This window comes from Felis catus, chromosome B2, assembly GCF_018350175.1.
Source record: "Felis catus isolate Fca126 chromosome B2, F.catus_Fca126_mat1.0, whole genome shotgun sequence".
Taxonomy (NCBI): Eukaryota; Metazoa; Chordata; class Mammalia; order Carnivora; family Felidae; genus Felis; species Felis catus.
The window spans coordinates 12590151-12613796 of NC_058372.1; the positions used below are offsets into that span (position 1 = coordinate 12590151).

Below are 23646 nucleotides of genomic sequence, written 5' to 3' on the forward strand. Positions count from 1 at the left end.
TTTTTCTTCGGTAAATATTCAGGCCCTTTTTAGAGAGGCTTTTGATAATGTGTTATCCCAGCAAATGCCATTAACCTGCATGTACATAGGACTCCCCAGTCCTGTAGGAATGGCTTCGTGAAGAGAGTCCGATCAGATGCAGTTGTAGGATTGGGTGGAGGATCCTGTCACCACACACACACACACACACACACACACACACACACCACAACACTCACATGCATGTGCGCACACACACACACACACACACCCCAGCCACCCCCAACCCCTCATCACCATAGAAATTATGTAAAAACTAGACGTTCTTCTCTCCCTCACACAGGCAATCTCATCTTTCCCAAAAATGGAAGGGGAAAACGCTTTCTTTGGCTGAGCCATATGCAAAAAATTATGGAACATCTGTGTAAGTAACAACATACAACAAGACAAATTATTGGTGGTAAAAGGCAAAACCCTTGTTTCAAAAACATGTCTGGAGATAGTGTGTATACAGAACCTTGCTTTGTGTTAATTACGCATAATAACTGTCAGCTTTGCAGACCATGGGCTGGGCTCTCAATAACTCAGGGTCTTTTCCTGTTTTGTTCTATCCTCCCTTCCTTCCTTCCTTCCTTCCTTCCTTCCTTCCTTCCTTCCTTCCTTCCTCCCTCCCTTCCTCCCTCCCTCCCTTCCTCCCTCCCTTCCTTCCTCCCTTCCTCCCTCCCTCCTCCCCCTTCCTTCCTCCCTTCCTCCTTCCTTCCTCCTTCCTTCCTTCCTTCCTTCCTTCCTTCCTTCCTTCCTTCCTTCCTCCCCTTCCCTCCCTCCCTCCTCCCTCCTTCCTTCCTTCCTTCCTCCCTCCCTCCTTCCTCCTTCCTTCCTTCCTTCCTTCCTTCCTTCCTTCGTCCCCCCTCCCTCCCTTCCTTCCTCCCCCCTTCCTTCCTTCCTTCCTTCCTTCCTTCCTTCCTTCCTTCCTCCTCCCCCCTTCCTTCCTCCCCCCCTTCCTCCCTTCCTTCCTTCCTTCCTTCCTTCCTTCCTTCCTTCCTCCTCCCCCTTCCTTCCTCCCTCCCTTCCTTCTTCCTCCCTCCCTTCTTCCTTCCTTCCTTCCTTCCTTCCTTCCTTCCTTCCTTCCTTCCTCCCCCCTTCCTCCCTCCCTCCCTCCCTCCCTCCCTCCCTTCCTTCTGTCTCTCCTTTTTGATTGATGTTGAACTAACTGTATAGCTTTATTTCAATAGTTGCTATGACCTGGACAATGAAATGAGAAACACGGGGGACTTGGTGGCTCACGTTTGAAAATGCAGTGGTGGGCAGATGGCCCCCTTCACCCCTGATCCATCCACAGTTAGCTTCCAGTGGGAATCGAAGACCGAGGTGTGGGCCCCAGCCGGCACACTGTCTCACTGTGTGACCTTGGCAAAGGGCGCCCTTAGCCGTTTCTGCCTCGGTTTCTCCACTTGTCAAGGGCGACAGGGTAACGGCTGTGCTTGCGGTTCTTACGCGGATCGAATGGGACTACACTGTACAACTCGGGTCCTGTCCTAAGAGAAGTTCTGACGCTGTTGTTTTGTTCTGCTGAAAGGGCTCTCGGCATCTCTCGAGCACCGTGTCGTTGTCTATCTTTGCGTGTCTGCCCGTGCCAGTGGGAGACGTGGGGTCCGTCCAGTCAGTGAAGGAAAAGGCGTTTACAAGACGGGTTGTCTCTTTATGGAGAAGGGGTAATGGGGCAGAGTTGAAATCTAAGGTTCTTAAGAAGCGAGGCATACCACAGCCACAGCTCAGCAGGTGCCCTCTCTTCACCAGAAACCCCCAAGCTCCCTGCACAAGACGAGGAGGAAGCAGGTGCAGGGACCGGTAGCCAGGGTGATCTCTGTCAGCCTCCCCAGCCTTTCTTCCCTCCGCCCCCCGTCGGTAGCCCATGTTCCAGCCACGCCTAACTCCCATTGTAATTCCGACGTTCCCTACGCGTTCACATCCGTGTTCCCCTTCATTCCGACCCAGCCCACGAAGCACCCCCCTCCAGACTTCAGCATCCCCACTCAACACCTGTCTGCTCCACAAACCCATCTAACCACAGAGCCAGCCTGTCCCTCCTTTGGGTTACCAGATCCCATGTTAATTTTTTTTAGACTCCTTTGCTATTTATGACGCTTAGCACTGCCTGCCTGAGAGCGTAGTTGGCTGTGTGACTGCCGGAGCAGAAAAGGGCAGCCCGGCATGCCAGTTAGACATGAAGAGCCTGCCCGGGGTTCAAATCCGCCCTCTGCCATCTACTAGCACTGGAATCGGGCTACACAGTTAGTTACCTTCTCCGTCTAGTTTCCTCCCTTGCAAACTTGGCTGAAGAGGAGCTACCTCACAAACTTGTTGCGAGGCTTGGATGAAAGCCAAGGTGTTACAACGGTGCCTGAGCACTTAAGAGACATTGGCTGCTGGTAGTCCCAGCATACAGGAGAAGACGGGCCGTGTCTTGTTTATGCTCGTATGCTCTCACACTACACGCAGAAAAGACCCGATCCGTAAACAGCAATGTCAGTATCAGGTACATTGAGCAATGTGAAATCTGTTCATTTGAGTCAGCTAAATAATTCAGAGTGCAGCAAGCCTCCTACAGCCCCCCATCCCTCTAGTCACTGAAAATCTGTGAGGAATCAAGAGTCTTTCAAAACAACCTCAGAGCCCTGTGGAATACATTTTCAATCGTCTTTATACGTCTGCTTTCTCTTTTGGGTGCAGACAGTTAGCAGAGCCCGATTATAAGGCATGCATATGTATGCAACATTATTTTGCAGGAGCTGAATGAAAGAACGGGAGTTGTATCCTGCCTGAATGTTTCCATCCGGGCTTCTGGGGCTTAAGGCCCTAAACAGCGGAGGCAGTTAAGGTCACTTTAAAAATGGAGCCCTTGATGCTGTGGCCCCAGCTTTAGAGGCATTCACCACAAATCAGGTAGAAGAAAGTATGAGAAAAAAATCAGAACTGAGAGCGACCTTTTCTTCGGGCCTTTGTAATAATATTGGATGTGTGAGAGTGTGGTTTTGAGTGCTTGCATGCGTGTGCGTGTGCGTGCGTGTGTTTAACCTTCATGCAAGAAACAAGAGAGTAGTTTCCCCTTGAAACCAGCCAACCCTCCATGAAGCTTATCTCAGTGGTTCTGAGTTCACCCCCCACGACATCCGTCACGCACAGGGCAGTCCCCCCACAGCAGGATTAGCCAGTACAAAATGTCGGTAGCACCGAGGTGGAGAAACGCTGGTGGGGGATGTCTATCCTATCTGCCCTGGAGACGACATGGCCCCCATCAGAGGCCACCTCTGGACCTGGACCATCCACTTCCAGCAAAATCCTCCCCCAACCCCTGCCGTTCTTCCTGCCTCCCCCCACCCACCCACCCACCCACCCAGGAAACCCAGTCCGTGAGGATAGACTCAGGGGCAGGGAGCGGGGAGGGGGCTTCAGGTGAGGATATAGAGGGGCTTGTTCTGACTCTGTCCTTTGCCAGCAGATTATTTCTACTCACTTAATCTGAATCCTGCCTCGAATTGGATCTTTTGCTATTGGGTTTTTTTCTCAATTTTGTGGTTTCCTAAGACAAGATACATGCAGAAGTGGGGAAGGGTTAAAGCAGGGGGAGAGTGCTGGCTGGAGGGAGAGGGACACCAGAAAGAAAAAAGGAGAAAGAGAGAGAGAGAGAGAGAGAGAGAGAGAGAGAGAGAGAAGGAGAGAGGGAGGGAGAGAGAGACAAATGAAGACCTGCTTGGTTTAATGGTCTGGAGTTTTCAGCTAGAGGTTTGTTGCCAAAGTCTTGCCATCCTACACACACACACACACACACACACACACACACACACACACGCCCCGCTCCTCCACCACACGAAGGCCAGGTGGCTCCTGCTTACACACATGGCTTGGCACTTTTACTCTTTGGCTAAGACCATTTCGCACGTGAACAACACAGCCTCCTCCCAGAGAGTTGTCATCCATCTGCTTCCAGAAGGGCTGTCTGTTTCCCTCCGAAACTGGTCCAATCAACATTTTCCTTTGGCCAGAGTGGCTTACCAGCAGCTTCTCCATAAGGTCCATAATTGCAATTTCTCATTCTCATTTGCCTGGCTGGCCTCACCCTGCTGTCCTCTCTCCCCGCCTCCCCAGCCAGCCCCCTCCCTGCCCCCCGCCCTCAGCCCCCCTCCTTTTCTGTGAAGAAGCCCTGTCAGAATGAATGACAGGATCAACTTCCTTCCTACCAAACGGCTCATTACTCATGACTTGAAAGCAATGTTGCCTTCTGTCCTCACAAGGTTTTGCAGATTTCCCCCAAAATGATCCTCCTTCCAGAATGAAATAGCGGATGAATGCCTTGCCTCTCACTCTCTCTAAGCTATGCTACTGTAGCAGTGTTGTGGGCAAATATGCCATTGAGTCTTCCCTTGTGATCCACTCCAGCCTGTCTTTCCCCATATGCTTGCGGCAGACCGTGGTTAATAGCGGTCTGTGAGCATCTGAGGCTAGCTTGGAAATCTGACTGTAATGTCACCATGCCGAAGTGGTGAACACTCTCTCTCCTTTCCGGAACACAGGGTCATTGCTCGCTGGCAAACGGGTTATGGGACATGGGCCACCACCCGTGACATTGCCGCCATGTTTGCAGTTGAACAAGGGAGCATGTGACGGGCACATGGTGTGTGTGTGTGTGTGGGGGGGGGACCAATGTCTCAGTCCTGCCACCTCTCCCACATGACTTCTCATTCCTAAATTTTGGAAAGTGAGTAGCACAAGAAGGATGGGTATCGTGAGGACCAAAAAGCAAATCTGATAATAAACTCCTGGGATTTACAAGAGAAACGTCCACGCTGAAGCTTTAGGGACCCGTTTTACAATGGAAAGATTTTATAAAAACATCTGAAAGCTGCTCTTTGGAAGGAGAAAGAAAAGTCGGCAGGATTCTTAAGAAAGTATGGAGAACCTACAGCATCTAGGGACTATGAATTATACTTTTCTGTGGTTCGCCACTGGGTAAGCAGGACCTATAGCTAGACTTTGTCTACCGTAATATGTTTGGAACGTTTCTAGACCGTATGTTAAGGGGTAGACACTGTTAAAATGCCACTGTCCAGAAAGGCATTTTGAACAAGTACACTTGAGTGAGGAAAGCAGGTGCCTGTTGGGTCACTTTTGGTGAGCAGCTTGGCACAGTGAGGCAAAGCGGGCTCCCTTTTTCCATGAAGGTGAAGTTTATGGGTATGGAGGGGTCCTAAGACAGAAGGCACCTGAGGATATTTGGTTTGGATCTGGTCCATGGAACCCTGACATCAAGCATCTTTAAAATATGAAAGAGTCAGTAGATCTAGTGCTTTGCAGCATTTTAGATGAAGAAAGGCAATAGCGAGGATATTGTTCTGTGTTGAGTTGATTACTTTTATACGTAATGGGCACAGACTTAGAGTCCGCAGACGCATCTGGAAATTCGCATTCATAGGAGGCCCTGGGTAGACAGTATAACAGGGAGCTGCCGACCCAGACCTGGCTCCATCAGATGGTCCTGGAAGGTCTTCAGAGGAGACATAGGACCAACAGCGGGGCTGCTTCCAGCCAGGCTGGAGCAGCTCTGAATCGTCTTGAAGGTCCTGGATGGCTCCTTAAGGGAGTCATGGAGCACCCACACTCCCATCACCCCTAGAACATGTCTCTCTTTTCCTCTTCACCTTGACTCCTAATCCATTCAGAGAGCCTCGCCGATTCTCTCTTTCACAAAGCCATGCCCAGGGAGATCCTCCAGAGGCTTCTGTGAACATTCCCCTGACCACCCTTTGGGGCAGCTCTACCTTCTAATGTGGAGGTAAGGACAACACGGAGAATTCCAGTTGATTCTCCGCAGAATAGCCAGTTGGTTGTGTGGCACGATCTGTTGTGTCCCTGTGCCTGGAACAATGGGCAAATCCTGGAAATAAGTCAACGCCATATCGATACTACATAGGCAAACTTGGCCCATGCCGCCGGGGTCAAATAGAGAGGTACAGTCAGTAAAGTCAGGCTCCCAACGAGGCTGAAAAGTCAACTGTGATTATCCACATGGGCTGTATGGATGGTTGCAGATGACCGAACAATTGTGGGTGCAGCCCACCCCTACACACTTGCGCGTGCATGCGCGCACACACACACACACACACACACACACACACTCATGTGCTTCTCGCCTGCCTTCTTTTGAACCTGTAGCTCTGATTTGCCTTATAGCAGCAATTACCTCAGAGCAACAGTCACAAAAGAAATGGAAAGCCAGCAAACCTGAGTTCTAGGCGGTGCTCACCACCTGCTCTCAGGACTGTTGAGATCATACTCGAACAGTAATACATCAGAGATGGCATTTCAGTTTTCAGACTTGTCGATTAACAAAGAAAATATTATTCAGAGATTGGTGTGTGATTATAAGGATTCTCTCCATCCCCCAGCCCTATCACTCAATGTCCCTTCATTAAAAATGAATTTTAGAGTGCCTGGGTGGCTCGGTCGGTTAAGCATCCAACTTAGCTCAGGTCATGATCTCGCGGTTCAGGGGTTCGAGCCCCACATCGGGCTCTGTGCTGACAGCTCAGAGCCTGGAGCCCACTTCGAATTCTGTGTCTCCCTCTCTCTCTGCCCCTCCCCTACTCACCTTCTCTCTCTCTCTCTCTCTCTCTCTCTCTCTCTCTCTCAAAAGTAAATAAACATTTTTTAAAAATTAAAAAAAAATGAATTTTAGAGTTCCCTCTCCAAAATTCATTACCTGAATCAGATCACAGGTCAGATGACAATACTCTTCTTTTTGTTGAGATACAGTTGTACACATAGCCTCCTGCAAGTTCAAGGTGCATTTGATACATTTACGCTTTGCAATGGGAAGTGTTGATTTGACACATTTACATTTGACAGTCTGATTCCCACCATAATTAGCTAACACCTCTATCGCCTCCCATAATTATCATTTCTTCTCTGTGTGGTAAGAACAGGGTCTTTGTAGGGTCTACGAAGAGCAGAATGGTGGTTACCAGGGGCTGGAGGAGGACTGGGGAGACGTTGTTGAAGGCTCCAAACTTGCAACCAGTTGTAGATAAATAAGTTCTAGAGACCCGTTGCACAGCATACTGATTACATAGTCATCAATACTGTATTGTAAACTTCAAAATTGCTAAGACAATACTTTTTCTTTAAAGCACCTTACTGGAAATACTTTTTTTTTTTCCCATCGTGAACCTTTAACGTCTCTGGTTTCCCTCTGGCTTGTAAAAATATGAAAGAACTGAAATGAGACCTCATTGGTCCCAGTCAGGAAAGCGGAGGGGACAGAGGTGACGCAGATCAAAGAAACATCTCTCCCCTGCAACTGCTGTTACCATGTGTTCATTTTTGTGTCGTATTTGCCCACCCGGGGAGGAGGAGGAGTCACAACTGGGTCTTCATCATGAAGGACAAAAGTGTAGCTAGTTGGATGGTGTCCATTTTTTATTTGCTCAGCAACCGGCGGGGCCTCTTAATGTTGCCGCCCCTCGGTTCATTAGTGAGAGTTCTCTCTAGAGACAGGAACAGGACTCACGGATGCTCCTCACCAGGTTACAGAGGCTCAGAACCCTTCTTTGTCAAGTGTCTCCAAGAAGTGGGGAGCTGTGCAAGTCAAGGAGGAAGAACAGCACTAAACACAGCCATGTATTAGCTGTCTCGGAGCGTCCGGTGTTTTCAGACAAAGGTTTGGAAGGTTCCGGTGGGACTTGACTGTGGCCGAGTTTAATTTGTCGTACTGGTGGCTGTCCCAATGACTGCCCGCTTGGTCTGTAGGAATGTGAGGCTACATGTGCACTCACTCCTCCCCCACATGCACGTGTGTTTGACCTTGCCCTCGCCCTTGGGATTGTGTATAACCTCATCACATAATACAATGACTTGTATATATAGGAGGCAGCCTGGTGTTTAACTCTATGGTTTTTTGTGTTCAAAATACTTTTTTTTAAAGTTTATTTTCTTAGAGAGAGAGAGAGAGAGTGGGGAAAGGGCAGAGAGAGAGGGAGAGAGAAAGAATCCCAAGCAGGCTCTGATGAGCACAGAGCCTGATGTGGGGCTCGAACTCACGAACTGCGAGATCATGACATAAACTGACACCAAGTCAGACACTTAACCGACTGAGCCACCCAGGTGCCCCTCAATCCATGTTTTGAAAAACGCCTTTTCCAGAGGAAACGGAAAGACTCAAACCCAAGAAGTCTGAACACTTACACATCCCTTTTCACCTCGTAATCTCAGAGTCTTATTTATCTATTAGTTAAAATTTACCTATTTTAGGGGCACCTGGGTGGCTCAGTCAGTTGGGCGTCCGACGTCAGCTCAGGTCATGATCTCGCGGTTCGTGGGTTCGAGCCCCACGTCGGGCTCTGTGCTGACAGCTCGGAGCCTGGAGCCTGTTTCACATTCTGTGTCTCCCTCTCTCTCTCTCTGCCCCTCCCCTGCTCATGCTCTGTCTCTCTCTGTCTCTCAAAAATAAGTAAATGTTAAAAAAAATTTTAATTTACTTATTTTAGTCCTGGTTTATCCCAGGAGGGGTGGGCAAATGTAACTGTTAGTGCACTAAGTGATTTTGTTTCTGTTTTTTTTTTTCCTGCTCTGCCCTTGCTAATGTTAAAACGACACCGCTGGTTGATACGCGGGTGATATGTGCCGTGTTAGTTTTAGTGCGAATAATCTCGCCCTCTCAAGGGCGTGTGGACTGATGTCCTCCCACACCATATTAGATACAAACCTAGAGCAAGAAGGCCAGGAACAACAACAACAAAAAGCTCACGTTCCCCTGGCCGCTTGAATTGGATGAACCTCGTAAATAAATACCAAGTGGTCCCCTGTCCTAAATGTGCTTCCACTAAATTCCAGCTGGGAACCTTCCGGTTTCACGTGCGCATCGAGAGGAAATCATAGCAATCATCATACCCAGCAAAAGGGGTTTTTACGCCCCCAGCCAGGAAATGTGCACACATCACATGGAAATCGGGGTCAGACAGGGTGACAAGCAGCTATGCAACTAACGAGAAATTATGCAAAATTAGATGGATTATGTACATGTTTTCAGTTTTTGTCTCTTAGCAGTTTAAACCTTTAATTAAAATACACATGACAGGGGCACAGTCTGTAACTATCAGATTTTATATGCTCTGGTTGTAAGGTAATAGCCTTCCAAGTTATTTTTATGGGTCATTCTGTCTGGTGGCAACTTAGAATATAAAGCCACGTCCCAGCTTCCCAAAAGTAATGTCTGTTTTCTCACTTTCTAATAATTACTTCAGGTCTGAGAGGAAAGACTTGTCACAGTGAATACAAATTAGCCCGCTCCAGGGTACGACTAACTGGATTGTTTGGGTCTGAGTTTTATCCCTTTGGGGCAGAGTAACAACATCATTTATGGAGGTCTGCCTGTATGCATGCTGTGTAGACTTACTCAGGACACCAGCACAGCTTCTAGGACAGTCTTCCTAATACAGTTGCCCCTTGAACAACGCGGGTTTGAACTGCACGGGTCCACTTAGGCATGACTTGTCTTCAGTAAATACAGTGCAGCACTGTAAATGTATTTTCTCTTCTGTACGCTTTTCTTAATAACGTTTTCTTTTCTCTAGCTAACCTTACTGTCGGAATACAATAGGTAGTACATACAATACGTATGACATAGGTATTAATTGACTGTCTATGTTATCAATAAAGCTTCCGGTCAACAGTAAGCTCTTCGTAGTGAAGTTTCAGGGGAGTCAAAGTCACCTGTGGGTTTTCAACTACGGGGTGGCATGGAGTTGGTGCCTCTGACCCCCCACATTGTCCAAGCATCAACTGGACCCCGTACTGTCTAATAGCTGAGCTGTTGTTAAATAAAAACGTGCATGTGTTTGGAATCGTTCCCCTCCCCCCATCCTCAACCTCTTAAGTGACACAAATAGTAAATGCATCTTAGTATTTATTCAGGGAGCTGGCATTCTGGGACTGGCTTACAAGATAGCTCATTTGTTTGAAGGTCCCCAGAGATGGCAGAAGTCATACCACCGTATCAGCAGCTGCCTTCATAACACAGAAGTAAAATTCAGCATAGAACACACCAACTCGGTGTTTATGGGGAACACCGGTGCTGCTGTAATTTCCATTTGGTTCAAATTATTTCGTGGGGATCTACCTAATTGGCATTAACGTGTGGCTTTCCATCATTGTAAGGGCACTCTGACGTTGCAGCAGAATATTTGCGGGCTATATCCTCCAAGGCAGCGATGTGGTGTGTGTGTATATATGTTATATAAAATGCACCATCACCCCTAACCATCGCTGGTCCTTATATCTCTCTGCACCGGGACTAAAAGCCCTCTGATGGTGGCCAACTAGACCAACGAATGAGGGCTGTCTCTTTCAAAGCGCTGTAGACAATGGGATAAGCAGCGGTTACTGGTCAATTATCCGCCCCCCCCAAACACACACACACACCCCACAGGCTTCCACTGCCCTCTGCTGGGAGTGAGGCTGGATCGGAGGAGAGATGTGGACTTGGCCAGATGCTGGCAGAAAGCCCCACGATTCCTTCCACTGTGTCTCTGCCTCCCTCCCGGCCTAACCTTGCTTGCATCTTGGACCTCAGCGGTACACATGGCCAGCTGCTCAGCACACACATCCAGCCATGTTTCCCTCATATCCCTTTCTCCTCAAGGCTCCCCTTGCACCCTTTGTTGTCATATTTGCTGATTTCTTTCTTTTTTTAATATTTATTAATTTTGAGAGAGAAAGAGCGAGCACGAGCAGAGGAGGGGCAGAGAGACAGGGAGACGCAAAATCCGAAACAGGCTCCGGGCTCCAAGCTGTCAGCACAGGGCCCGATGCGGGGCTCGAACTCATGAAACATCAGATCATGACCTGAGCTGAAGTCGGACGCTCAACCGACTGAGCCACCCAGGCACTCCCATTTGCCGATCTCTTTAAAGGAAAGCATAGAATGTGGTCCATCCTGGGTCATGCAGCTTCTGCGAATGGCACCTTCCGTGCATAGCACAGCACCCGACAAGGGAGGAGAGTAGTCCTTCTTATGGCAAGCCATGTGGGCATCTTCAATCATTCATCCTGAATATTACTTTTAAAAATATAAAATACGCTAAAAAAATCGGATAAGTAATGGGCAAACGAGTGGAGGCTTGGTTATGAATTACAATAATGATTCTAATAGATAACATTTATTGGCACATTATTATGTGCCAGGCACCACGCTAACATAGCTGCGTGTATCAGCTCATCAGAACCTCATGACAATTGTGAAGCATATGTACTCTTATTATCCTCATTCAATAGAAGAGGAAGCAGGGACTTTGGGTGGGAGGTGGCATCACTTAAACAACATCACAGCTGGTAAAGGAGGAGCTGGTTCAGTGAGGGCTGACCAGTGAATCATCTGTGGGCAGAGCAGGAATAAAGTCCCAGGCTGCGGGCAAACATGAGGTTCCCACCCAGATGCCGTGTGGTAAATTCCATCCCCCAGAAGGTCCTGAAGTAAGAACATGTGGGCAAAAGTCCACACCATGACTTAGGTCCACATCAAACCAATTCTGTCTGTCCAGGGAACTGATAGAAGTTTGTTATGTCCTTGACACGAGATCGTTACCGTTAGCACCTACGATTTTATTCTGAGCGTTCCGTGGTCAGGCAGTCCAAATCTCACGAGCGATCCTTGCTTCTCTGTTTCTTCTTTGATTTGACTTATGCCATGCCATGCATTACAGTGGATCTCTGCACGTCCTCCTTTATTCCAAAGGCCACACATTTCTGAAAGCCTCTGTGCTTTTTCAGGGGCGGGAGTGGGTGGTTAATGTGCCTGAGCAAAGAAGCACTGCTTAGTGTGGCCAAAACAAAATCCATTTCTGTACAAAAACTAAAACTTTTTACAAGGAACCAGGGATTCATAGTTTAGAGGAAGCACATAATAGCACAAGGGAACAATATCTACTTTGGCAATGAAAATAATTTCAGAAATTGCATCTTCTAGACATAAACAGTTGAGCAGGAAGAATTCTCCATTAATTCTTCCATTTAATGAACATTTGAGCACCTATTATGTGCCAAATATCTTTTCAGAGCTCTGTTACAATGTTCACTTCTGAATCTTTTGCTGAACCAGAATAATTCAGGACACGCTTCTGTTAATCACCCCAGCTCACTTCTCCGCCTTTTCATTCATTCATTCATTCATTCATTCATTCATTCATTCACATAGTTTTTAACCTCAAGAGCACTGAGGTTAAAGACGGAATTGACATAAAGGGCTTCTGAGAAGTTGATTTTTGAACCAAGTCTTAAAGGATGAATTAGGGTAGTAGCAGGTGGAAAACTGGAGAATCATATTCTAAACATAGATGTCCCATTTTGCTCACATTTGTCTCTTCCTGATAACGAGCTAAAATTTAGAAGTCCCCAACCGGTTGCTGCAAATCATTATTCCATGCTAGATTTATGTAGTCCTGTCTTTCTATAACAGTCTGTAAGTTGTCAAAAAGTACACATGTATATAAATTGTTACTGAATATGGTTTGTCTTGAACTGATCATCATTGCCAGTGTATGTTCAGTAATGTTGTATGGAGTTCGGCTATATTGTTTTGCTGCATATCTACTTATTTATTAGACTTAGGTCTCCGTGTACTGTTGCATCGAGTGGTAGTATCCTGTAAGTAGAAGATGTTGATGATGTGTGATTAGCCTTCTTTGGGGAAGAGTCATGGCTTTGTTCTTCAGACCCAAATGGCATCAGCTTTTTGGTAGCTAGATGTAGTATTCATAAACTGAAACAAAACAAGGAAAGCCATTAAAAAACTTGTCACTCCTTTTATTTATTGAAGAGACATATAATCAAATGCTTTGTCATTCTGATTTCCCTTAAGGATCATGGCTTGGAAATGATTGGCGTTTTCCAACGTATATTAATTTGTTCGCTCATGTATTCGTTTGTGTATTCCATCAAAACTTGGTAAAGGCCTATACGGTGCGAGGGGCTAGGCCACATTCTACTGAGTATACAGTGAGAAATGAGATCGGGTTTCTGCTTTCCAAACACTGAAGGTCTACTGGAGGAAGGCGGACATAGCCATAACACAAGGAGAAAGAGATAGGAGCCTTGAAAGAAATAGGTTGAAAATGGGATGGGATTCGGTGGGGTCTGCCCTCTGTTAAATAGAATTCTATATACTGAGAGGAATAAGAACCATAGTTGGCGTGTATGGAATACTTAGGACGTACCGGCACTCTTTCAAGTGCTCTTTGTGCGTTGTATCATTAAATCCCTGCGACAGCCCCGTAATGTAGTCATTCCTCTTATACCTCACAGATTGCCCTGTTGTATAATAATACTCTGCGGTTGCCCTGTTGTATATTCCATGGTTATAGCAAAAGCTTTGTCTATCAAAGGCCACACAGATAGAGGGTGCAAAGGAAAGTAAGTGTGTAATGTGACATTAGTTATTGGGCCAGTAAAATCTCTCTAATTTAGATTGTTCTGGGTGGAAGTCATTATTACTTACATAAGTGACTTCGGTGCTGGCCCTGTGTCCCCTCACCGTGCATGATTCTCCTTGCACTCGCTTGAAGAGAGGGAAAAAAATGATTCAAAATGTTCCCTCCTTCCCCGTCGTGCCTTTAGAGAATTCTTGCTTCTAGAAGAGATAAGAGGGAAGGAGACTCTCAGAATCCATTTTGTTCCATACTTAGAACAGGAAAGCTCTAGATAACAGTGGAACAGATAAGGTTTGAACATTTCTTTGGGCAATAACTAAGGGCTTTCGTGGGTTTTTTTTTTTTTTCCATTAAGAAAAATGTTACTTAACTTACCTCGTCTTCATTAAACAGTCAAAGGTAAGTTAAAGTTGTCACATGCTGTGGCCTAGCTCTTTCCCAAGGCTGGAGTAGGGGACTCCGGGCTCCTGCAAGTCTCATTCATGGGTCCCTCTTTCGCCTGCATAATGAAATATAAACGTTAAAGGCCCCCCCTGCAGGAATCAGTACATTCCATTGGGATACAAATGAATAAGGCCTTCCATAGCAATATCTAACTTCTGCCAGAGTGATCTTAGGAATTTGAATTCCGTTTTTACTTTTATTAGAAATTATGTTTTAAGAGCTCTCTTGACAAAGACATAAAAGAAAAATGAATTGCTCATGTTAGAATTATATACACATATAGCAACTGTTGTCTCGCTGCTTAATATTAATTAATTGGCCATCGTTTTATTTTATTTAAGCCTTCCTGTTTTAAAATTCTTATTTCTGTTGGAGAAACCAAGGCAGAAGGTAATTTGACAGAGGACACAGTTGGTATCCTAGGTAGGAGAATGGGTACCTTAGAGAGCTGTTATAAAATGAAATGAGGTCATGTTCTGGGCTCCTGGTGTAATGCCTGAGATATAATATACTCAGCCAATTATAGCTGACATTATCATTCTAGAATCCAGAGAGCCAGACTTGCAGTCCATTGTGCTGAACACAAATCCACAGATCCTTTAAATCGTACAATCTTATTAACTTAATTTTCAAGAGCCAGGAAAAAAACGGGGGGGGGGGGGCTTGTTAGGAAATATTCCAGTCTACCAGTATATTTATGAAAAGAAAGAAGAAAGGTCATCATCACTTCCAGAAGCTTCCCACTGCATATTATTTTCAGGAAGCTGGTATCAGCTTTCGAAGGCGTGCCTGTGTTTGGATAGATAAATAAGTACAAATGAACTCAAATCAAGAGGCCCAAATAAAGAGGTGCTGCTGGGTGTAGCCCTTTGTTGTTGTTGTTGTTCCGTTGTGTATTTTTAAACCGGTTTATGGTTTATAAGCTGAGGCAGCCACGAGTGCCGGGTTGAACTATGAATAAGTCTAGACATTTGGTTATCTTCTGTCTAGCATTCATTTGTGTCGTGGGCGTCACACTCCGGGGATTAGTGTTTCATTATGCAGAAGCTGTTTTATCTTTGGCTTCCTTATAATAGCTTAAAGTGAATTCTGAGTGGAGAGAGTGAGGGCCATGGCTTAGGCACTACAGTGATCATACCAGAATGGGGCGGGTGGATTTTCACGGGGTCCGATAAGCACCGTGACCTCACGTTCTGATGGTTCGGTTGGGCTAGATGTGTCTGTCTCGCCACCTCATTTAGTGCACGGTCAACCTAGGAATTGACCAGGATTCCCCGAGCAGTGAGAGAGGGAGAAAGGTGGAAATCACTTCCGTATCAAGTATCTAACACCCAGTAGAAGTGTTAGCGGGGAGTGAGACTATCTGTGCCGTGCGAATCCAGGGGCCTTTGGGACACCTCTGAGTATGTAATCTCTGACTGGCCACATTTCAATTAGCTCCTTTTAGGCTACAGAAAGCAGTTCAATGTTTACCCCTTACATTAAGCATCTCTGCTGTAAACAATCAACATCGTATTTAACAACGAAAACAAAAAGACTTGGGCTGCCCAGGTGGCTTAGTCTGTGAAGCCTCCGACTTCGGCTCAGGTCATGATCTCACGGTTGATGAGTTCGAGCCCCGCTTCGGGCTCTGTGCTGAGAGCTGGGAGCCCGGAGCCTGCTTCGGCTTCTGTGTCTCCCTCTCTTTCTGCCCCTCCCCCACGTACACTTTGTCAGTCTGTCTCTCTCTCTCTTTCAAAAATAAATTAACATTAAAAAAAAAACTAAAAAGAAATAAACCAACATTTAAAATTAAAAAAAAAAAAAAAAGTTGCATTGCTTTCATGAGACCAAGATTGCCAACTTCGCCCTGGAATGGCCTCATCAGTTTCAGTCATTCATTTATTCTGTCACCCCCAGATTCACATTCACACTCAACCATCCCTTAAACATTTGTTGCATATGATCTAACCGCTAGCCAGGCTTCTCTTCCTGGGCTCTCATGGTGTGGCTGTGAGCCCACAGGACAGAAGGGTCAAATTCAGAGTAAGCGGATGTTAAGCCCCAGCTGGTAACAAAAAGGATGAGTCATGAATCTTCCCTCCTACAAAATGGCCAAGCTGTATTTTCGCACCTAAAAACCAGTCTTTCCTTTTGAGACGCAGCATGGTGTGAGGTAAGAACATGGATTTAAGAACCAGACAGGCCTGGGTTTGAATCCTGTATCCATGATATATTAGCCGTGCCCTTTCGAGGCTGTTCTTTGGAGCTTCCTTTTGTCTTGAAATGCAGGAATTGTTCCTACTCTGTAGGGCCGTGTGCAGATGAGATACAAAACACGCAGCATAGTGATTGGCACATTTAAACAAAGTGCTTACTAAGTACTGTTTTCCTTCCCCCTTCTTCATTTCCAAGCTGGTTGGGGTGGGGGGTTGAGATGACTCTTTTCCTCTTCTGAACAGACAGAAACCTTATCACCCTAATGCCGGAGGGTGGTTAGGATGTTCCTTCCCCGGGCAGTCATGGCGGGGCAGGACCTCGATGCCCTAAGGTCTGGTTCTGTGCCTACCCACCTGCGTGGCAGGTATCCAGCGTTCACCCCGACCCCAGAGACCGAGTTTCCCCCTTTGATGACGCCTGCAGCTCTCAAGAGAGACAACAGCCCCGCCGTGTGGCCCAGAGGGCAGCAGAGTCCCTCACCCAGGCGTTCCCTCCCGGGATGCCATTGTTCCATTGCCAAACTCATGACCTTTGGGGAATTTGAAAATTTACTAGTCTGTAGGGGGAAAGAGACAAAGAAATCCAAGATGAGGCTTTGTCTAAGTAAAGGGCTTTTGTTGTGATGGTGTTGAATTGGGTTTGGATTTTGCACACCCCTCAAATTTCTTAGGGTGTGGGTGAGGGCATCCTAGGAGATTTAATTAGTTCCTTGAGAGGTGCTGAAGTTTGTGACAGTGAGGCCCATTTTCTTCTATTGTCCATTGAGGTGGGGGACCCTGGAAATTAAATTTCTGGAAGCCTGAGACTGTTGCCATGGATAGAATTCTATGGATATTTGAATATAGTTTAGCTACTTGGTGGAGTTTTATTTTGTTGTTTTGTTTTTGGAAAGGGACATCTCAAGTAGTGTAAATCTGGGCAGAGAAGGAGTGTGTGCCGTCTGGTTACAATGCTCTAAGGGGCTTCTGAAATAAGGAGGAACGGACTGCAGTATTAACCTCTTTGGAAATAAGGACACACAGGAGGCTGCCTGAGGCAGTGCGTTAATCGTAATAGCGTCTCTGACTTATTTCAAACTAGATCTCCTAACTTTGAGTCTTTGGATGCAGGATCTAGACCGGATGCCTAGAAGCATGAACAGCAGAAGGAGAGGCTTTTTCATTGGCAGAGTTTTGTATTCTGCAGTTCACAGTTCAAGGAATCAACATTCCTATTAACTTCAGCAGATGATCGAATCTGAGAATCTGCATGCAAGATCCAACAGCATGCTTACCGCCCTGATCTCAGCAAACCTGTATTTCATGCCTTTAGTCGAGTACTCAGCTAACATTTATTGGCTCCCCAGCGCAAGATCCTGGGAGATAGGGAAACGAGTGAAAGTATACAAGTGAGCCTCAAGAAGGCTGACAGTCCACTTAGGGAGACAAGCCACCTATGTGAACAAGACATAGAAACACAAGGGCAGATTGAATCCTACATTATGAATCAGGAGATAGTGGGCTTCAGTGGGTGGAGAAATCACATCTTTCTGAGGATATCAAGGAAAAGCATGTACTGTGTCTAAGCCAGGACGTGGAATGACAGGGGAGCCCCCTTCCTTCGCGCTGTGAGCCAGCAGTATCCTTAGCACGCAATGGCATTCGTCTTTCTACAGGTCAGTCACGGGCAGGAGCTCGGTCACCTCGAACCTCCTCACCGGTCTGCATATCGGCCATCCTGTGTCCTTCCTCCCATCCTTACCCCCGTCCCCTCTGCTGACGTCTTAAACACCTAGCCTGCGACATCAGTGCTTCCTAGGAAAGTAGGAAAGTAGAAGGTCCCCATGAGCTCGACTGTGTGTAGAATTTCTGCAGGTTGCAGCAACAGCCACAGCCTCAAGAGCTTTGTCACTGCCTCTGAAGAGGGCCCGGAAGCGCCCGTCGTTTGCCTACTTACTCATTTATTACAGATCTGTCACTGACTTTCATTCAATATCAGCGTTGAAGTACCATGTGGTATCAGTAAGATTAATAGGGACAGCCAGAGCCCAGAGTCCACAAGACACGAAAATTATTTATGTGTAATTATTTTTGGTTATGCACAACGTATAACCATTTTCTTCAGGCGTAGGGACGAATATCGGCAAGCATCTTCTAGACTTTTATTTTCCAAGTATTTTCCTTCTTCAGGACTGGCCATTCTCATCCAAGAAAAGGACAGTTAACCCTGGGAGAACCTTGAACTCAAACGCACTTTCCCCTACCGATGCTGTGTGTGACCTCAATCTAGGTGATTCTTAAGATGCTTGTCGCTCACTGGGGGTTCCCGATTTAAAGGGAACTCATGACAAAGACTTTGGAGAACAATGAATAATTTAGTAAAGCAAAGGATTGCCCTGCGGAGCTGTATTATATTTGGGCCTTTATGTACTCGAATGTTGTGCAGATACAGTTGGCTCGGAGCGGGGATATGTTAGAAGGCATCCCCCGACACAGGTTTAGACAAACCACTGGTTGAATCATAATCTCCAAAACGTAGCTACCTCAGAAACAGCCTGCCAGAGTCTGTGAAGCGAGTCTTAGTCAGAAATCCCATGCGGGCATCAGCGAGGAATGTCCTCCCGCGCCTGACCTTTGCACATCAGATTTACTCTTCAGGGGTCATCTAAGGCTCTCCTATGTGAAAGGACTTTCAGCACTTGCTTGATTGTGTAATTGGCTGATGGTAGTGGGTCTTCTGTCATCAACTAGATTATAAATTCCTTCAGGGAAGAGGCCTCAATTAAGTACAAAGTGGAGTCATGGTATTTCAAAATTGCAAGTGGTAAGAAAGGGTAAGGAAGGTAGCTAGAGGTTGTGACTTGCCCGGGGCCACAGCAAATCAGAGGCTGAGCTGATACCAGGACCCAGGTCCCTACACGCCTGCCCCAATGTCATCTTCTGCTTCATAGACACCGTTCCGTTAAAGCTCTTCCTACATGGGGCGCTTGGGTGGCTCAGTCGGTTCAGCCTCAGACTCTTCGTTTCGGCTCAGGTCGTGATCTCACGGTTCGTGGGATCGAGCCCCGAGTCGGGCTCTGTGCTGACGGCATGGAGCCTGCTTGGGATTCTCTCTCTCTCTCTCTGTCTCTCTGCCCCTTCCCTGCTCACCCGCCCTATCTCAAAATAAATAAGTAAACATTTTTTTTTAAAAGGTCTTCATTCAGTTTTCAAGGTTTGACGTTTTTTGGTGATTTGACATCTGTCCTCCACAGCCAGAGAATGGGAACGCAAGCTCAGTTCTTGAAGGGTAGTTTTCAGATGCTGAAAACATGCTTTAGAGCCAACTTGAACCTGGGCCTTGTTTTAGCCGCTTCTCATCCAACACCATAGTGTCAGCCCAGACGCAGCCCCCGCAGAAGGCCAGCAGGGGGTTACAATTGTGTGGGACTTCTAGAAGACGGGCAGTTGTTTAAAAACCATAGACCAAGGTATGTGAGACGGAGTGGCCAAGACGGGCCTGCATGTCTAGAAGCTTTGAAAATGGTCTCAGAACAACCTTAGACTTCCGTAAACCAGCTTAATAAATTACATAAACCACAAGTCAGATTCTTCATCAGGCTTAAAAAGTAGGTGCACAAGGACAATTACAATTATCATGTGGTTCTTTTTTTTTTATTATTTGCTTTTATTATTGTTGTGCTTTGCACAGAGAGGGCGAAAGCAAAGCAAAGGCAATTCTGTAGAGCAGAGCAACTTTTCCAGGTAACCGCCTCCTGCTGGTTTGTAAATGTCGGGGCCAAGTGGAGTTCGTTTTGGAAAATAAATGTCACCAGCAAGTCAGAGTCATTTACTCCTTAGCAGAAAGTATCGATCCGGTGACATTGTTCGATTATAATGACTGTTTCTATTGTGTTAAATGACGGAGGTATATTTAACCGATTTAGGTGAAGAATGGAACTTACGGTGCCGTTCGGTTACCGCGGGGTTAGAGCCTCTGTATTGTGGTGGCCGCTTCATCTGTTCCACAACCAGTATTTATTAAGCGCCTACTGCGTGCCAGACTTTCTGCCGGGTTCCAAGGTGAGAACGAGGTGTTGGAACTAGACACACTGCGTTCAAGTTCTACTTCAGCTACCTGCTAGCTGTGCGAATTTGGACAAGTTGTTTCCCCACATTATCGTCATTTTCTGTGCATCGAAACCATGGAGGATCTGATAACAATTAAGTGACAATGATCTTAAACAGAGTCTACCTGATGATGGCTCCTAAGTCATTGCTAACTTTTGTTGCCATCATCACATTCCTCCTCCTCACCTTCAGGATACCCATTTGATGAAGGAAAACGTTTCGGACAACAGCTGTTTTATTAACATGTTTCCCAGTAGTAGAATGTAGGGATGAGCGAGAGAAAATGTGAAATGCTTTGGTGAGGCTGTTATTTCAAACGATCTATTTAGAACTTGGGGCACCTGGGTGGCTCAGTCGGTTAAGTGTCCAACTTTGGCTCACGTCATGATCTCGTGGTTCGTGAGTTCGAGCCCCGCGTCGGGCTCTGTGCTGACAGCTGGGAGCCTGGAGCCTGCTTCCGATTCTGTGTCTCCCTCTCTCTCTGCCCCTCCATCGCTCATGTTCTGTCTCTTTCTCTCTCTCTCTCTCTCTCTCTCTCTCTCTCTCTCTCTCAAAAATAAATAAAAATTGTAAAAAAAATTTAAAACAATCTGCTTAGAAGAGACACTAACTCAGATTTCACAAGGCTATGCCATACTGAGGCTACATTGCGGGAATACTCATTGAGTTACCTGTGATACAACACTTTCCTCCCCAATCTCCCGTCCACCCCCACAGTGTATGTGTCCTTCTGCATATTCCTGGGGTGTCACCCAGGTTCTCCTAAACACCTTCCAGACTCAGGTTCCAGCCCCGTGGTGCCCCCTCCCCCACTCTCCTCCCTCCATCTCTCTGTGTTCATGGTCTGGCCTTTAGACACCCTTCTGGGATGTTTCGTCGGCCCGTTTCTTCCCGTGGATGTCAAAAGGGTTGGTGATGGGTCATTCGTTTACTCCCTGGCCAAGCAGAGATAGGGGTAGTGCAGGGTGTCCCCTCCACTCCTGAGTGTTAAAAAATTCTCTTTTCAGACCACATGGCAGCCTCGTGTTCTTCATGAACCTACTATTCCCTCCCACGCCCATCCCCAAGAGGCTGGCTTGGTAGATGTGCCCAACGTTTATCCCTTTTTATGGACAGCACTGCGCCCCCCCCCCTTCAATATCTCTCACTTGACCCCTCTACTCAGGGTCAGATCCTTCCTAAAATGCAAGCTGCTGAGAAGGTCCAACAATGACTGAACTTCAGGTTCCATGTGACGTTCTTACCGGGTTTACTGGCAGCGACTGTCTCTTTTTCTCCGCATCAAACAGCCTCCGCACAGATAGAACATCGATCCACCCGCCTCTTGTGCTACCCAGACTTGCCGGGATTCACAGTGGGAATGCAGCCCCCGTGGGGCTTCTGGCCACGTGTGATCCAATGATGGGGACCTACTCATCTGGGATTTCAGAGCACGGGCTTCCACCCTCCGTCCACAACGAGCTAACAGGGCTGTGCCCGTGGGCATCTTCGTCAACGCCTTGCTTTTCAGCTTCAGCCGGAGTATAGTTTTCACTAAGTACCTTGCGGTGTCTAACTGAGTTGACATACAAGTAAACAGGATACCGTGAATGAAACCATCTTCGGCATCCAAAGGGCAATACATATGCGGGCCGTACTCCTTAGGACCGACTGACCGGGAGAAGGACATCTCTCAGGGATCTCAGTGTGCCATGAGGAGAGGAGTTACTGCCGTTCATTCTTTTTTTATTTTTTTTTTAAATTTTTTTTTCAACGTTTTTTTATTTATTTTTGGGACAGAGAGAGACAGAGCATGAACGGGGGAGGGGCAGAGAGAGAGGGAGACACAGAATCGGAAACAGGCTCCAGGCTCCGAGCCATCAGCCCAGAGCCCGACGCGGGGCTCGAACTCACGGACCGCGAGATCGTGACCTGGCTGAAGTCGGACGCTCAACCGACTGCGCCACCCAGGCGCCCCTGCCGTTCGTTCTAGTGGCCATCCGTTCGCACATCAGTACCTATTCGTTCCATTCATGTTATTTTCAACTTTTTTTTACGTTTATTTATTTTTGAGTGACAGAGTGAGACAGAGTGAGAGTGGGGGAGGGGCAGAGAGAGAGGGAGACACAATCCGAAGCAGGCTCCAGGCTCTGAGCTGTCAGCACAGAGCCCGACGCGGGGCGCGAACCCACAGACCGTGAGATCACGACCTGGGCTGAAGTCGGACGCTTCACCAGCTGAGCCACCCAGGTGCCCCATCCGTGTTATTTGGGATCGCAAAGACATGACCTTAGGGGAGAACGCTTTTTTTCAAAGAATATTTTAATAGTGTACTTATTTCAGGAACCTGAAGTTACAACTTTGGGGAAAGGGTAGTGCCTTTACCTTAAGCCAAGTTTACAGTCATTCTTGCTACCTCCTCTGTGACCTCGGGCACGTCACATGACTTCCTCATTGCCGATCTCTGACCTCCTCCTGCTGTGAAGTTTCACCAATCTGATTCTGTCCTGTGGATGGTCTGGTGGTGCCTTCAGAGGTTACGAATGCAGAATATTTGTTAGGTTTGAGCTCACTCAGTTCCCATTGACCTTAAAGAGAAGACGGCCCAGGTAGTAGCCTTCTGGTAGTAAATCAGTACAGAGCTAGCTGGAAGTTTCCTTTAGGTTCTTGAGAAATTATTCAACCTGGGTGCTTCTGGGTATGATTAATTTAGAAAGGAAAGGAGTCCAGAAATCCTGCTTACCTCATTATTCCTCCAAGCTTTCCATTTCTTTAGTTTCTTGTTTTAATTCAGTCAAGGAAAACTGCAGAAGGAGAAAAGAAAGGAAGAGACAGACGACAGGCAGTGAGGAGGGGGAGAGGTTTTAAGAACCATCAACTCCGTCTGCATTTAAAGCAAGAGAAAGCAAATAAAAAAAAAAAACATTAAAAAGAAATTTAAAAGAGGCACCTGGGTGGCTCAGGCGGTTAAGCGTCTGACTTCAGCTCAGTCGTGACCTCACAGTGTGTGAGTTGGAGCCCCGTGTCGGGCTCTGTGCTGACAGCTCAGAGCCTGGAGCCTGCTTCGGATTCTGTGTCTCGCTCTCTCTCTGCCCCTCCCCTGCTCATGCTCTGTCTCTCTTTGTCTCAAAAAAAAAAAAAAAATTAAAGCAAGAGAAAGCACGCCCCAAACATTTATTTGTGGCCTTTCCTCTCCCAACATGGACAGCACGCGTCACAAATGGTCTCTCCTGGGCTGGTTAATGCACTCTCCTCTCATGAAGAAGTAGGAGGCAAAGGTAAAGCCCAGAAGCACAGCTTTAGCCCCCAGTCCCAGTGCCTTTCACCATTTTCTGCGTCTCTGTCACCTCCAGTAAACGTACTGCCTTCGTAGCAGCACTGGTCTCGTAAGTGTCCCGTAAAGGACATTAGCAGGATTTTGCACAGGGTATCATCAGTATCAGCCAGGGCTGAAGACGGGAAGAATAGAGGGCAGGAGCTGT

General features: G+C 46.9%; 1 protein-coding gene across 17 annotated transcripts in view; it reads left to right on the forward strand.

Moving 5' to 3' along the window:
- ATXN1 (ataxin 1) overlaps positions 1-23646 on the forward strand; it is a 415607-nt gene that overhangs the window by 303670 nt on the left and 88291 nt on the right. Inside the window, exon 7 of one of the 17 annotated variants that reach the window (XM_023253654.2) lies at positions 323-403. The exons of the other annotated variants lie outside the window; for them this stretch is intronic. The gene's annotated coding sequence lies outside the window, so the exon portion shown is untranslated. The remainder of the gene's footprint in view (positions 1-322; positions 404-23646) is intronic. 17 annotated transcript variants of the gene reach the window in all.